Consider the following 12,584-nt stretch of genomic DNA (forward strand, 5'->3'; position numbering starts at 1 on the left):
ATAGTTATAGTAGTGATAAACTTTATGCTTTGTTGCACACCTTTAACAACAACAAATGCTCAAGATCCTCCATTACTCTTCTTGCATCACTTCTCGTCTGCCTCTTCTATCTCCCATCCCCCCCATCACTTCCCTCAAAAGTCGAGGGTTTTTTATTTTAAAAAAATTATCCAATCCAGAGGCCAGAGGGATAGAATAGTACAGCTGGTACTGTGCTTGCCTTGCACACAGCTGACCTGAGTTCAATCTCTGGCATCCCATACGGTATGCCATCCCAGTACCACCAGGACTAATTACTGAGCCAGGAGTAATTTACTTGCTATGCATTTCTGTGGCATGGCCCAAAAACCAAAATCAAACAAACACACAAAAATCAAATCCCTTGTTTTTCTTCTCTATATTCTACAGATGATTCATTTGCCAGATAATATCACTATCTGTGGTAGACTCCAGTTTTAAAAAAATATTCTTAAATTATGAGGAGTGATCCACTCCCCCAATTTCTGTGCTTTTATCACTTGATCACTTGACATCCTGTTACTCATAGATTTGCTTGAGCAGGTGCCAGTAATGCCTCCATTCATCCCTGTCGCATGCTAGTGTAGCCCAATGGGTCTGCTCAATCTAGAAACATGAAGAGTCTCAAACTAATTGTTCAGTCTTGATGAAAATGTCTTACCATCTCGTAGAAGGGCAGCCACGCAATCTTTTGACATCCCATGGAATCCAGTCGGTAATGGCTCTATTTCAGTAGTCATCTCCAAATCTCATTACATGTACAGCCCATCTGATCTTCAATGCCTTGGCAAACTAGACAGTGTCCCTGATTCTCGATCAAACTTCAGCTTCTTTCTCTCATTTGAGTGAAGCATGATACTCCAAGCATAGCTCTTTCAATTCTTCTTTGGGAGACCCGAATATCGTTCTCATCTGGTTTTCCTAGGACCCAGGTCTCTGAGGCATATGTTAATGCAGGAAAAATAGTGGAATCGAAGAGATATGCTCAGAGCTGGAGGTTCTTCGTCCTCTTAACTATTTCTTCAATGCTCTTGAAGGCGTTCTAAGCCGCTCACTTCCTCCTGCACAGTTTTGGTGCCAAGTCATTTCTCATGTTGACTTCTCAACCTAGGTACATGTAACTGTTGCATTCGGAGAACAAGACCTTTCCTCATAAACATTGTCTTCATGAGATTCAGCTGTAGTCTGACCTTTCCATACTCACAGTCGAAGTCTGCCAGCATTTGTGCCACTTGGCTAATGTTTGGTGTTGTAGTTGCCGACCATCTATCTTCACTCCCATTCCTTCCCATTACAGTTGTTGCATGACGTTCTCAAGGGTGGCACTGAAGAATTTCGGTGAAATGTTATCACCCTGCCGAACCCCTCTCTTGACATAGATGATCACTTCCTTGTAGAAGGGTGAGACCCTAGTAGTGAATTCGTAATACAGCTCATGGAGGATCCTGATGTATTGAGTTTGAACTCCCTGTTTGGCTAGGGCTTAAATAACCACTTCAGATCTTTACAGCATACAGCCGCAGAGAAGGGCCACATGGAGGGCTGGCTCCACAGTTCCCAGAGAAGGCACCAGCTTCCAAAAACAGCCGAGATCACCGGGAAGTCCCAGATGGGGTAGGTGCCGCATCCCGCCTCCCCCAGATGGAACCCCGGTGACCAGAAGCCTCCACAAGCATAGCTCGAGTATGCGGGAACTAGGACTTTTCATTCAAACTTATGCGGCCGCACGACATCTCTGTATATACAAAGTGATCAATGGGAAGTAAATCACCCAACATTTCTCCCTGAAAATCAGAGTTAAGTTTGGAGCACGGCCACAGCCCCAGAAGCACAAGGACTTAATGCAGAACTCAGCAGCTTGGAGCAGAAAAGTGAACGGACTATGCGCTAATCCAGGCCATCATGTCTGCCCAGAGGGGAAAGGGTGTTGCTCCCTTCCGCCCTCCTCCCTCTGGAAAGAAAGATGGCAGCCGCATGGGAGCCTTGTGGAGAGCAGGTATGAGCCGGGGGTGCGGGGGCGACAAAAACCTCATGGGAAGGGGGGCGTTCTGGTCCGTCCTTCACGCCCTACCGAAGTCACCAGTTGCCCCCCATGAGCAGCTCTCTGGCACGGCCACGGCCCCAGAAGCACAAGGACTTAATGAAGAACCCAGCAGCTTGGAGCAGAAAAGTGAACGGACTATGCATTAATCCAGGCCATCATGTCTGCCCGGAGGGGAAAGGGTATTGCCCCATTCGCCCTCTCCTCTCTGGAAAGAAGATAGCGGCCACATGGGTGCCTTGTGGAAAGCAGGTGTGAGCCGTGGATGTGGGAGCGACTAAAACCTCATGGGAAAGGGGGGGGTTCCGGTCCGTCCTTCACGACCTACCGAGGCCACCAGTTGCCCCCCACGAGCGGCTCTCCTGCACGGCCACGACTCCAGAGCACAGAAACCAATCTCTTAATTATCTGACTCTCAGTAGAAATACTTCCAGGGTTAATTAGCAAAATAGCGGAAATCCAAAACCAACATTTAATTCTTGAACCCAGCTGTAGAAAGCGAATCACTTCACAATGCTTTCTCAGCATGTCTGATTTGGGGGGGAGGGGGTAAACTCTAAATAATAGTGGTGCATCTTTTATTGCAACAATGAATCTAATCAAAGCAGATAGAGTGTCAACTAGAATTCATCTGCCTCGCAGGCATTGGGAGGGGTGGGGGTGGGGTTTTATTGGGGTTCTTCGTGGTAAAAAATAAGTAATGGTAAAGGGAAAGGTGTTTGATATTTGCATGACTGAGACCTAAACCTGAAAGCTTTGTAACTTTTCCCACAGTGATTCAATAAATAAATAAATTATAAAAGTAAAAAAAATAGCCACTTCAGTCTCAACAGAATCAAAGGCCTTCTTTAAATCAATGAATGTTAGACAGAGGGGCATCTTGAACTCCCAAGAAACCTCAATGAGCATGGTTATCATGTGGATATAGTCAATCATGTTGAGTCCTTTTTGTAACCTGGCTTGCTCGCATGGTTGTCCGTCATCTAGTGTTCTGCCAATCCTATTCAGGATGACTCAAGTGAACAGCTTGTAGATGACAGACAATAGTCAGATCAGGCAATAGTTGTCAATATCGTGGATGTCTCCCTTCTTGTACAGTAGTACAATAATGCTAATTTTCCACTGGGAAGGAACCTTGCATTCAGACAGGTAAGGTGTGTAGAGCCGAGCCAGTGTATTGATGAGTACTGATGGCAGGTTCTTCAGGTGTTTTGGTCTGACCTTGTCTGGGCCAGGTGCTGTTCGCTTCTTTACCAAAGAAATGGCGTGTCATATTTCTGAAGAGAGAACACTGGGAACGACATACCCATCCTGCGGAATTTAATATGTAGCAGGTCGACGTGGCTATCAAAGAGATCTGAGTAGAAGTCATGGATAATTTTCTCCACTGCCCTTCTGGAAGATGTGATAGATTCATCAAGACATTGGAGGGCAGTCATCTTCGTCTTGTAGTTGCTGAAGGACAGGCAAGTGTTGCGAATGCTTTTTCCAGCTTCTGCCACATGTGCCAGCACTGTTTCTCTTATCTCTTTGAGGTCTTCCTTTATCACTTCTCTGCACTGCTTTGCAAGCTCAGACATTTGCTTATGGTTGTCTGAGGCTTGTGCCAAGCCACGTTTACGAATGAGCTTGAGAGTTTTTGAAGACAGGTGTCTTTTTGTGGCTATGTCTCTCTTCGGCGTTCCTCACACAATAATGGAGGTTCTGAACCAGTCAATCCTATTCCTATTCAATGTAGTCAATGACGGAGAATTGACATGTTGCCACAATAGTGCCAAAGAGCTCCCAGTTGGTGGTCATTCTGGGAGTTCTCTTCTTTAACATTGCAGTCCTTTCTCCTTGCTCCATGAAGTAGAATTTTGCATGAAGGAGATGGTGGTCCGATCCCATTTGATATTTTGGGACAACAGCGACATAGATCAGGCAAAACCACTGATTGAATATGAGATGGTCAATTTTGTTGAGGAAATGTCCACCAGGAGAATCCCATGTCCAAAGTTTAGATTCGGCCTTCTGGAACTGTGAGTTACCATGGATGGTCTTGGTCAACATGATGAACTCAGTGTCTCACCCTGTTCGTTCCATTCTAGGCCATGGGTCCCGATGTGGAGTTGTTCGGCTAATCTTCTTGGTCCTATCTGGTCCTATCCTGTGCTTTTGTGGAGCCTTAAATTATGTTTCTCTTTCAAATCTTTTTCATCTCAACATGATTTTTGTAGATCATTTTTAAATACACACAGACACACACAAATATTTATCTCTATTTCTATATCCATATGAGCTGCAGATAGCAATGTCCAACTGAAGCAATAGACTTAATATATTCTTCCATGAGTCTACACACAATCTACAAAAAGCTGAAATTTCTTAACTAAAAAAATAGAACTTTGCCTAAGATCATGAAGAAAATTTCTTTCAAAAGAATAAAAGATACAGGCTGGAGATATAATTCAGCAGTAGAACTTGCCTTGTATGTATGAAGCCCTGAGCCAAAGTTTGGAGATGAGGGAATGACAGAGAGAGAGAGAGAAAGAGAGAGAGAGAGAAAGAGAGTTTATAAAGATCATAGGAAACAAGAATTTGGGAAGTAGTCATTTTGTAGTTTGAATCCTGGATCTGGCATTTACTAAAGAGGAATCCAGAGATATTATCATATTTTCTTAAATTTTATGAAAGGAGTATTTGCTTCATTAAAAACCAAAATTTGTACCACTTTTCTTTTTAGAATTTGTGTGTGTACAGTTTTGACGGAAAGAAAATCAGCTTTTGTATGGGTTTAGTTAGGTGTGAAGATAAAACCTAGAAACCCCTGGGCAAGTTGCTAATCCTTCCTGCTTCAATTTTCTCATCAATAAAATGCAGGTCATAAGAATTATATGATTTAAGGATTAGCAGTTAAGATATGCATAATACTTAGTAGTAACTCTCATGCAGTAGGTATGTAGAGGAGAAACTTTGGTAGGCCATTCTGAGCATTCTCTAGACCTATGTATGATATTCAGTTCTGTTTCTATTATTTTCATTTTGTAATAATAAAAACATCTATATTAACCAGTTCTCATGCTTACTTACCCTTTCTTTCCATCTTTACAGTCACTATTATTTCTGATGGTGTTAAAAAAAACAAAAGATTTTCAGTCACTTTTATCATCTGTCATTCCCCTCTGTCCAATCACTTTCTCTCTGCCAAATTAGAATCATATTAAAGAACTTTCTATTGTATTTATCTTCATACCTACCCAGACCTACATGCAAGCCGATATCAATTTCTTTCTCAATGCTGCATGGACACATGAATTCTAAAGAGGAAACTGGGACGAATATTTTTTTAAAAAAGAATATTTTATTGTCATGAGAAAAATTATAAGAGAAAGATTAACAACTTTCCAGATAATATGCAATTAGCTTACAATAAAATAAAAAATTTTAATTCCAATGCAACTTTAGAAATATTAATAAACAGGAGAAAAACAAAAGTAAACTATCTGTGAGAATGTCTTTAAGAGTGGTGTCCTTAGTTTCTTTATTTAAAAATTAAAATCTTTGACAAGAACTTGAATTGAAACATGATGCTGAAGTAAAATCTGCTAAATACTAAGGGAAATCTTTTTTTGGTTTTTTGGTACCTGTGCCAAGATCTAAACTTCCAAAAATTCTTAGGTGAAATATAGTTACAAAGTGAAACATTTCTAGGTATTCAATATTATTTGGCTCAGTATTTATTTTGGAGCACCTCATCTTTGTGAAAGACATGTTTCCTGATTTACCTGTTTGAAGAAAACAGTCACAAGTTTTCATCTACATGAGGTTTTTAGATAAGAAATCAGACAATAAACCATCAGCAAGCAGTAATTGCACGAGATCTACACATATAGTGAGAAATGCCATGGATAGTGAGAAATGCCATGGAGGACATAACTTGGTATGGTTCTTACTCAGAATTCTGATTTTGACCTGCAGGAAACACTAATGTTTAAACAGAACATTCATAACCAGGTCAATCTGGGGTGTCGACATGAACACAGATACCTATGGTAGTAGCACAGCAACAGAAGACATGCAATACAACTATTGTGTAAAGAAACAGCTTTTTTTTTAATCCAAGATGGTGTAAGTTTTGAAACACATCTAGCACCAAAAATTCCTCATTTGCCTTCCATAACATTGCTTATTCTAGTCAAGAAACAAGAGATCTAACTAAATATATGCTTTGTGTTTGTCATGTCCTTTTATTAATAGCCATTTCTTTTAATCTCAAAAGAGAACAGAAAAGATATTGATTTAAAAAAAAAAAAGACCCATCTCCAAACATCTCACAATCTCTATTCCAGTGAAAATTATAAATAAACAAGTAAACAAGTCAGCAGTGCAAGAAAATGAGCTGACAGCCAGAGGCCATTGAACAGTCAGGTTTGGGCCCGCAGTGACGAGATGTGTGGGGCCTCATGGGATGGGTGTGGAGCCAGCCCTTTCCCTCCCACCCCAATGAGACCCTGAGTGGCCACCAACAAATGGCTCCTTTGGCTCCTGATCAAGCCCTTTAATGGCCATGATCCCAGAGACTCAGAAACAAATCTTGAAGCCCAGCAGCTTTTGGCAGAAATGCATCCAGTCCCTGCAGTAGCTACTGGTGCTGGGCACCCCAGGTGGGAATAGGTTTAGTGCCTTGGCCTGCTCCCCCTGGCAGCAGGTGGCCACCATCCTCCAGAGGACACTGGTCAATCAGATTTGGGCCCACAGCGATGAGACACATGGGGCCTCACGGGATGGGGATGGAGCTGGCCTCTCCTCCTCGTTGCAACAAGACCCCGAGTCGTCACCCACGAATGACCTCTCTGGCTCCTGATCAAACTGCTTAATGGCCATGATCCCAGAGACTCAGAAAAAAAACCTTGAAACCCAGCAGGTTTTGGCAGAAATGAGTCCGGACCCCGCAGTAGGTTAGTGTTGCCAGGTCACCCCAGGGGAGAAAGGGTGCTGTCCCTCCACCTGCTCCCCCTAGGCGGCTCAGTGGTCGCCATCCTCCAGAGGTCATTGGACAGTCAGGTTTGGGCCCTCAGTGATGAGACATGCGGGACCTCATGGGATGGGGTGGAGTCGGCCCTTTCCTCTCCGTCCCAACAAAACTAGTCATCACCCACTAACGGCCTTTCTGACTCCTAATCAAGCTGCTTAATGGCCATGATCCAAGAGACTCAGGAACAAATCTCAATACCCAGCAGGTTATAGCAGAAATCCCTGCAGATTTAATTGTTAAGATTTCAAAATTTCAAAATCACGTGGCCACAACTGCAGCCACGTGACATCATATGTCATTCATAACCAGCAATAGAAAACAAATTGTCTACTATTGCCTTTTCAGCTGATCTGAGTGTTGGGGTAAAATCACAAATAATATGGTGGATCTGGTGTCAAAATATTGAATGTAATCAATGTAGAGAGAGAGTAATGTGGAGATCATCTGCCCCACAGGTAGGGGGAGGGTTTGGGATGGAGGTATACTGGGGTTTTTGAGGGTGGAGAATGGGCACTGGTGAAGGTACAGGTGTTTCATTGTACGATCAAGACTTAAACCCGAAAGCTTTGTAACTGCTCTCATGGTGATCCAATAAATAAAATTATAAAAAATGAAAAAAATGTAAGGTGGAGTTCATGCCCAATTCAATAAGCTAATCAGTGGCTGAATAAATAGCAGTACTCCTACATATAAAAAAAATCTTAGAAGAGGAATGAGCAATAAATAAAAGTCTGGAGACAGGATGTATTTTGGTGAGCTGAGAAGAGCCGAGAGTGCAGGGAGTGCAGGAATATGCTAATAAATAAAGCATGTGTTAAATAGAAAAAAAAAAGAAAAGAAAATGAGCTGAAAGTTTTATCCTCATCAGCCACCAATCTGGTTATTTTTGTAGGACAGTCAACAAAGTGCAGAAGGTTCTGAGGCTAATTTCAAAAAAGGAAAGAAAAGAAATGGAAGAAAATAAGAAGGATAGATGTAAAAGAAGAATCAAGGGTAAAGTACATATGAATAAACACACCACATTAAAACACAAACATGCTCAAAGAGAGCTGTGAAAATTTTAAATGTATAAAATCTCTTGGTCTTAAATAGAAACCACTCCACAAGACCAATGAACAGTCAAGGAGTGGCTTTAACAGAAATATATTTTAAAAACTTTAGTTTTAATTCTATCTGTGTTTGATTTAATTTTACAAGAATCTGTGTGCAACCATAAGCATTGGTCTCTACAAATTCAATGTATTAATGTATGTGCAGATATTAATATATTGTATATGTATTAAAGTCAATTTAGTGGAAATTAATCTTTTGGACTACATAGACATATTTAACAAATGATTAAATAAGATTCTATTTTTTCCATTTTTTCCAAATGGAAAGATATAGCCAGCTTTGCTCAGGGCTTACTCCTAGCTCCATGCTCAGGACCTCTTCTGGCAAGATTCAGGGATCACATGTGGTGCTGGGGATTGATCTTGGGTCATCTATATTCAAAGGTAAGCACCTTAACTGCTATATTTTCTCTCCAGTTCAGGAGAAAATTCTTCATGACAAAAATATTTGCATATATTTCAGGATTAAAGACTTTTCTGGCTTAACATTTTTTGAAAAACACATTTCTAAATGCTTTCATTAAATTGCCAAAGTCCTTAATTCAGGACTTTGGCAACTCTCTTTTATATTTAACATTAAATAAAACAAAGGGACAAATATTTTTTCCTTTGAATTCATGTATTTATTTTTTCATCTGCATTATAAAGTAAATTCTCAGCTAATGTCATAAAACCCAGACTTCAGCAAGCTGAATCTACCATGATACCTTGAACTGGTTGCTTAAATGTTCGCAATGTTTATTCTCCCATTTTACAAAGTGACATAGTTGAATTACAACATGATCTCCAAGTTTGCTTCCATCCATGAAGATTTAAGCCTTCTATTGAAATAAATTATATGAGTTCTTTCAATTATTATGCTCTGAGTTTTGAAAGAATACACACTTCCAAGTACTGCATTGAGGCCATTTTGTGAATTGAAATGTGCTAAAATGCACGGGGCGGGGGGGGGGGGGGTGTTGTTGTTTCTGTTTCAGCCATCATTGTTCATAAATTATAACTCAAACCCAAATCTCAATTTTTCCAGGAACTGTGGACTGCTCTCAGTGCGTGTCTGAGTGCGCGCACGCCTGTGTGTGTGTGTGTGTTTATGTGTGTTTCAGAGTACAATTCCCTGACAGTGAGTCTAGATTGGGGGAACTAAAAACTCCAATCCCTCATTTCACTAATTTATATGCTTGAGAACATATCTTTAGGTTATAATTTATCAAAGAAATATAATATATTAATATATTTTATACTTCATTTTTCCTTTGGCTTCTGATTATCCCAGAGTTATTACTTTGTCATTTAAAGTGAAGCGCATAGAGAATAAAAACAAAAATCATCTGTTATGCTAAGGCATTGAGCATATACAAGCATAATTTACATTTTTTCTTCTGAGTATAACATGGAGATTTTACTAAAACTGTTTACCTTCCATTTTCTTTACCCTCCTGTTGCTGGGGTGGAGGCAGGATTTAATTAGTGTGCCATTGAATTCACTTAGTAAGAAATGTAGAGAAGTGGCAACAGCTGAACAATATTCTTTATCAATGTGGTGAAGAAGAAGAGCCTGTCTGTGAAGCATTCTCTTCATACTTTGTAGCTCTAAAAGTAGCCAGTTAATTAGATTCCATGGTTACTGCTATTGTAATATCTGCTTATTTCAAGTGCAAAGATAATCATCAATTGTACACTCTTGACTACACTATTAATGGCTTTAATACCCACATTGTGTTTACATTTTGCATTGCAGTGAACACTTAGCTATTGTGGTTTTTAACATGTAGTAATTCAGTGAATTCTGTCTCCACGTAATGCCCTTGCCATTTCAGTCTGCAGTATTAAGTGTTGTTTTTCTAGCAAGGTCTTGAAATGTGGGGCATTATGTATGAGTTATGCTAATTTGTTAGGGCAATGAATACATTAATTTCATTAGTAAATGGCCTCAAAGCAATAATTACCAGTGTAGGTGTGTCAGAAACGATCATGTTCAGTTTTGCCAGTTAATTATTAAGATTTTGTTCTGAGGGGCCCAAATTTGACATCTAGCTTTAATTTATCCATAAATAAAGTCTTTGGAGTATGTAGAGATGAAGAAATTAAGCCAAAAATTTGTTTTGCACTTAGATACTTTCACTTTTTACTACAATGTGACTGCCAATAAGGTGTCAAAAGAATTAGTGTTGGTGATATAAAGTTTTAATATACCCCCCAAAAGTACATTTCATAAAAAATTGCAATTATGATTTCTCGGTGCCCTTTTTCTGCCTTCCGTAGCTGGATTTTAAATTATCTACAAAACAGTGTATAACTTGCTGAGATGAATTCCACTTAGAATTGTTGTCTGCAGTTGCTCTTTAAAGCTAAAATCACTTAATTTTTTTGAATAAATGGAATTTTCCTTTAATGGATTAATTGGCTCCCTGAGCCTGCTATATTATTATGCTACTTGAACCATTGCTGTTAAGCAGTAATAGTAGAACCTATATTCCAGTGTTAATTTCCACAAAATTCTTTTTATGATTATACACCTGTTGGAACCATTTAATGCATCTCCATTTGCTAAATTCATGTGTGGAGGTTGTTTAACACTGAGCAATCACTCAGGCTGTTTATGGAATCTTGGAATACTTAACGTTCTCAATGTCTTACTGTTCTGCCCTAATGGGAAAATAATACTCTGCAAAAATTTTGGACAAAGAGAATTCTGTAGAGTTTGAGCAGCAGATGATGCATCTGGATAAAGAAATTTGAAATTTAAATATCGTCACCATCATAAAGAAATAGTTTAAGTGTGAGTATATATGTCAATTAATTTTACTGTGATAATCATTTTATACTATAAACAAATACTGTATTATGTTGTATACTTGAAATACACACAATATTATATTTAATTATAAAAATATTTATATTGTTTTTACTTTGTATTGAAATCTATTGCATTTTGAAATAAAACAAAACTTATTCAGTCTTGTACCAGAGAGTATAGTAGGTAGGGCACATATCTTGTACAGGGATGACCAAATTTCAATCCCTGGCTTTCAATCCCTGGCATCACTTATGGTCCACTCAGCACCACCAAGCATGATCCTTGAGCATATCCTAGTATGGGCCAAAAACCAGAGAAACAAGATCTTGTGCAATCACTTTAATTTTTAAAATAAACTCATTTAAAAATAAATACATTGACTTTCTAACAAATTTTCTCTTAAAAATAAATTTTACACTAATTGACAAAAAATTACTAATGAATTAGAGGACATCTTATTATTATTATTATTATTATTATTATTATTATTATTTGCTTTTTGGGTCACACCTGGCGATGCACAGGGGTTACTCCTGGCTCTGAAATCAGGAGTTACTCCTGGCGGTGCTCAAGGGACCATATGGGATGCTGGGAATCGAACCCAGGTTGGCTGCGTGCAAAGCAAACGCCCTACCCGCTGTGCTATCTCTCCAGCCCCCAAGGACAACATCATTTTAAAAAGCAGTTAAATTTTAAACTAGATCAAGGATATAATACATAGCATGGTGACTGCAGTTAAACTGCAGCTATGTGGTACACATGAAAGTTGTTAAAAGTAGGACCTGGTTCAATTCCCAGCACTGCTTATGGTCCCTTAAGCATCACCAGAGATCACTCCTGAACACAGAGCCAGAAATAGCCACTAGGCACCACCAGGTGTGACCAAAAACCAAAGTTTTAAAGAGTACATTCTAAAAGGTCTCACCATAAGGAAACATTTTTACATTCTCTTAATATTCTACATACATATGTGTCTATATATTTAGAGACAAAGTTTATTTGCTAAATTTAATGTGGTAACTAGGGTAATTTCACAATATATGTAAGTAAACAATATGATTTATACTTTTAATAGTGGTGAATGTCAGTTATAATTAATAAGACTGGAGGAAAAGTCATTTTTGTAATAATTTCAAGGGAAGGAAGGCAGGAAAGAGGAAAGGAAAGTAGGAAGGAAGAACTTCTGAGCGATCTGCTAGAAAAGGTGTCAGGGAAGACATTTCAGAAGAAAATGCAGGAAATTTGCTGTAAGATAGTTTATTGGCATCAAGCTTAAGTAAAACAAAAAACTTGAATCATTTCACTCATGATTTTTATCAAAGAAAATGCATTCACAATTCTAAAAACAATGCTGATTATGATGAGAATAATCTGGTCAGCTAAGCGGGTAAGAAAATTGTTGATCTCTCCACTCATGAATTTTCAGATATAGTTACTCTACCAATGCAATCTCTTATTGGCCCTGGATCTTATATGGACTTTGTTACACATTTTTTAATTTCAAAGTTATATAGACTTGACCAGATTCCTGAGATCTATAACTCCTCTGCTATGTGCAACAAATGATTTTATTTTCATGATTTAGAAAAACTAGGTATT

This window comes from Sorex fumeus, unplaced genomic scaffold (genome assembly GCF_029834395.1).
Source record: "Sorex fumeus unplaced genomic scaffold, SorFum_2.1 ptg000047l, whole genome shotgun sequence".
Taxonomy (NCBI): domain Eukaryota; kingdom Metazoa; phylum Chordata; class Mammalia; order Eulipotyphla; family Soricidae; genus Sorex; species Sorex fumeus.